This window comes from Schistocerca serialis, unplaced genomic scaffold, assembly GCF_023864345.2.
Source record: "Schistocerca serialis cubense isolate TAMUIC-IGC-003099 unplaced genomic scaffold, iqSchSeri2.2 HiC_scaffold_1228, whole genome shotgun sequence".
Taxonomy (NCBI): Eukaryota; Metazoa; Arthropoda; class Insecta; order Orthoptera; family Acrididae; genus Schistocerca; species Schistocerca serialis.
Window position 1 is genome coordinate 37,501 of NW_026047434.1, and position 5,000 is coordinate 42,500.

General features: G+C 51.7%; 1 non-coding gene across 1 annotated transcript in view; it reads right to left on the minus strand.

Moving 5' to 3' along the window:
- LOC126436155 (small subunit ribosomal RNA) overlaps window positions 1-1,613 on the minus strand; it is a 1,909-nt gene extending 296 nt beyond the window's left edge. The window contains exon 1 of the ribosomal RNA XR_007580468.1: window positions 1-1,613. This exon is cut by the window's left edge and continues 296 nt beyond it. This is a non-coding gene — a ribosomal RNA (small subunit ribosomal RNA).
- Window positions 1,614-5,000: the final 3,387 nt, after the last annotated feature.

The following is a 5,000-nucleotide window of genomic DNA, read 5'->3' on the forward strand; positions in this document are numbered from 1 at the left end:
CCTTTCGGCCTAGGAAGACACGCTGATTCCTTCAGTGTAGCGCGCGTGCGGCCCAGAACATCTAAGGGCATCACAGACCTGTTATTGCTCAATCTCGTGCGGCTAGAAGCCGCCTGTCCCTCTAAGAAGAAAAGTAATCGCTGACAGCACGAAGGATGTCACGCGACTAGTTAGCAGGCTAGAGTCTCGTTCGTTATCGGAATTAACCAGACAAATCGCTCCACCAACTAAGAACGGCCATGCACCACCACCCACCGAATCAAGAAAGAGCTATCAATCTGTCAATCCTTCCGGTGTCCGGGCCTGGTGAGGTTTCCCGTGTTGAGTCAAATTAAGCCGCAGGCTCCACTCCTGGTGGTGCCCTTCCGTCAATTCCTTTAAGTTTCAGCTTTGCAACCATACTTCCCCCGGAACCCAAAAGCTTTGGTTTCCCGGAGGCTGCCCGCCGAGTCATCGGAGGAACTGCGGCGGATCGCTGGCTGGCATCGTTTATGGTTAGAACTAGGGCGGTATCTGATCGCCTTCGAACCTCTAACTTTCGTTCTTGATTAATGAAAACATACTTGGCAAATGCTTTCGCTTCTGTTCGTCTTGCGACGATCCAAGAATTTCACCTCTAACGTCGCAATACGAATGCCCCCGCCTGTCCCTATTAATCATTACCTCGGGTTCCGAAAACCAACAAAATAGAACCGAGGTCCTATTCCATTATTCCATGCACACAGTATTCAGGCGGGCTTGCCTGCTTTAAGCACTCTAATTTGTTCAAAGTAAACGTGCCGGCCCACCGAGACACTCAATAAAGAGCACCCTGGTAGGATTTCAACGGGGTCCGCCTCGGGACGCACGAGCACGCACGAGGCGGTCGCACGCCTTCGGCTCGCCCCACCGGCAGGACGTCCCACGATACATGCCAGTTAAACACCGACGGGCGGTGAACCAACAGCGTGGGACACAAATCCAACTACGAGCTTTTTAACCGCAACAACTTTAATATACGCTATTGGAGCTGGAATTACCGCGGCTGCTGGCACCAGACTTGCCCTCCAATAGATACTCGTTAAAGGATTTAAAGTGTACTCATTCCGATTACGGGGCCTCGGATGAGTCCCGTATCGTTATTTTTCGTCACTACCTCCCCGTGCCGGGAGTGGGTAATTTGCGCGCCTGCTGCCTTCCTTGGATGTGGTAGCCGTTTCTCAGGCTCCCTCTCCGGAATCGAACCCTGATTCCCCGTTACCCGTTACAACCATGGTAGGCGCAGAACCTACCATCGACAGTTGATAAGGCAGACATTTGAAAGATGCGTCGCCGGTACGAGGACCGTGCGATCAGCCCTAAGTTATTCAGAGTCACCAAGGCAAACGGACCGGACGAGCCGACCGATTGCTTTTGATCTAATAAAAGCGTCCCTTCCATCTCTGGTCGGGACTCTGTTTGCATGTATTAGCTCTAGAATTACCACAGTTATCCAAGTAACGTGGGTACGATCTAAGGAACCATAACTGATTTAATGAGCCATTCGCGGTTTCACCTTAATGCGGCTTGTACTGAGACATGCATGGCTTAATCTTTGAGACAAGCATATGACTACTGGCAGGATCAACCAGGGAGCTGCGTCAACTAGAGCTGAGCAGCCGGCCGCCCGGGAGTGTGTCCCGGGGGCCCGCGCGAACACGCAAGCGTCCGCTCAATTATTCTGCAAACAGGAGGAGGCTGAGCTCCCCTGCACAACACACCTCGAAACCCTCTCAGGTCCCGGCGGCGCGCAGCGCCGTCCTAAGTACTTGGTCGGGTTCGAGAGAGGCGCAATCGCCCGGAGTTAGGCGAGTAGACGCTTTAGGTGCGACCACCCGTGCTCCCAACTGAGCTTGCCGCTGCCGACAGAGGCCCGGGAGCGTGCTGTCGTGGCATTGCCGGCGGGAGACAACACGCGCCACCTACGGTGACCGGCAGCTCCAACGCCAGCGCCACAGAAGGACAAAAGCCCTACTTGGGTGCCGAAGCGAACTCTCCCAGCACAGCGCACGCGCCAACACGTCCGCACAGCTGCGATACAAACCACCTGCGAGAACCGCTGGGGCGACCGAGCAGCAGACGGCGTCGCGGCGCCGAGCGCCGGGCGGCGGCGCATCCTCAGCGCACAAAGTCCTCAATCGGACCAGCACACTGCAGATGGCCACCGCGCTTCGCACCGGGCCCGCGAGGACCTACTTTGGCCGCAAGGCGCCGCGAGCAGGGGGCGCCGGCGCGCAGCTGCGCCGCCTGCCGCGTCCGTCGGCCGGCGCGCCTGCCACCGGCCGCCCCCACCAGCCGGCTGTAGCGCGTGCGCCCACGCACCGCGCTGCCAGCACGCCGGGCGGCCCCCCCTCACCGGCCGGGGACGGTCCCACCCAGCCACCGCCGCGTATCGCCTCACACCCAGATCCCCTTTCACGTTCGTGGGCATGGTGGGTCCCCTTTCACGTTCGTGGGCATGGTGGGTATCCCTGAAACAACCGGTTAATAGCTCGACCGATCGTCGCCAACACTGATTCACCTCTAGCGAGAACAACCGCACCACAACGGGTTACCGGTTGTTCATTTGCGTAACGTCACCAGCAAACGTACACGTCCATCGCCATTTGCAACGAGTATTAACACACTACGTCTGCCCACATAGACGCAACAACATGTGCACGCCTCGAGAACACGTGGAAGGTAGCCCCCGTACGTATGCGGTGTCCATTGCGCGAACGACTGTCAGCCGGCCTCTGCAGGATGTCGCAGATGTGGAACGCGGTGCAACATGCTATCACGGTGTGTGAGAAGAGACGACTACGTCCGAATACACGCTCCACTACATCAACAGACTGCTCATGCTGATCGCCATCCAGGGCGTCCGTTCCTCCCACACGTCTGAATGGCGTACCACACTGCAATCCAGCTCTTATAGGGAGACGACACGTAGCTGCGTGCACAATATTTGGACTGTATGGTCTGCCGTTGCTAGGCGCAGTCGTCGTACGGTCACACATGTGCCACGATGTATCATTCAGTACATACGGACCAATGTGCAGTACAGTTTGTGGGTTTTGCGTACATCGGCGGACAGGTGACAGGCCGTACCACAACGTAGGCTGAGTACGTCGGCATGCGAAGGGCATTGAACATGCAAACTTCTCAACGACCAGCTTGCGAAGGCAGGGGGGAAGGGGGGGGGGCATGTACGTCCTGCTGCTATCCACATTACAGTGTATAGCAGGAGCATGTGGAAAGTCAGCAACACCTGCAAGGTGTTTAACATGACGCGATACACAGGGGACCGGGCAGTGCGAATAGCGAACTATATTGCGAGGGTTGCGGTTAGGCAACACTACACTAATTTAACGAGTTGCATAACAATTACAGAGCAGGTTCAGCGACAACGTGCGTCAGGTTAAGGCGCAATATAGGTTAGGTTGAGGCACAATATAGGTTAGGTTAAGGCACAACATGGGTTACGTTAAGGCACAAATTGGGTTACGTTAAGGCACAACATGGGTTACGTTAAGGCACAACATGGGTTACGTTAAGGCACAAATTAGGTTACGTTAAGGCACAAATTAGGTTACGTTAAGGCACAAATTAGGTTACGTTAAGGCACAAATTAGGTTACGTTAAGGCACAAATTAGGTTACGTTAAGGCACAAATTAGGTTACGTTAAGGCACAAATTAGGTTACGTTAAGGCACAAATTAGGTTACGTTAAGGCACAAATTAGGTTACGTTAAGGCACAAATTAGGTTACGTTAAGGCACAAATTAGGTTACGTTAAGGCACAAATTAGGTTACGTTAAGGCACAAATTAGGTTACGTTAAGGCACAAATTAGGTTACGTTAAGGCACAAATTAGGTTACGTTAAGGCACAAATTAGGTTACGTTAAGGCACAAATTAGGTTACGTTAAGGCACAAATTAGGTTACGTTAAGGTACAATATGGGTTAGGTTAAGGTACAATATGGGTTAGGTTAAGGTACAATATGGGTTAGGTTAAGGTACAATATGGGTTAGGTTAAGGTACAATATGGGTTAGGTTAAGGCACAACGTAGGTTAGGTTAAGGCACAACGTAGGTTAGGTTAAGGCACAACATAGGTTAGGTTAAGGCACAACATAGGTTAGGTTAAGGCACAACATAGGTTAGGTTAAGGCACAACATAGGTTAGGTTAAGGCACAACATAGGTTAGGTTAAGGCACAACATAGGTTAGGTTAAGGCACAACATAGGTTAGGTTAAGGCACAACATAGGTTAGGTTAAGGCACAACATAGGTTAGGTTAAGGCACAACGTAGGTTAGGTTAAGGCACAACGTAGGTTAGGTTAAGGCACAACGTAGGTTAGGTTAAGGCACAACGTAGGTTAGGTTAAGGCACAACGTAGGTTAGGTTAAGGCACAACGTAGGTTAGGTTAAGGCACAACGTAGGTTAGGTTAAGGCACAACGTAGGTTAGGTTAAGGCACAACGTAGGTTAGGTTAAGGCACAACGTAGGTTAGGTTAAGGCACAACGTAGGTTAGGTTAAGGCACAACGTAGGTTAGGTTAAGGCACAACGTAGGTTAGGTTAAGGCACAACGTAGGTTAGGTTAAGGCACAACGTAGGTTAGGTTAAGGCACAACGTAGGTTAGGTTAAGGCACAACGTAGGTTAGGTTAAGGCACAACGTAGGTTAGGTTAAGGCACAACGTAGGTTAGGTTAAGGCACAACGTAGGTTAGGTTAAGGCACAACGTAGGTTAGGTTAAGGCACAACGTAGGTTAGGTTAAGGCACAACATAGGTTAGGTTAAGGCACAACATAGGTTAGGTTAAGGCACAACATAGGTTAGGTTAAGGCACAACATAGGTTAGGTTAAGGCACAACATAGGTTAGGTTAAGGCACAACATAGGTGTAGGTTAAGGCACAACATGGTTAGGTTAAGGCACAACATAGGTTAGGTTAAGGCACAACATAGGTTAGGTTAAGGCACAACATAGGTTA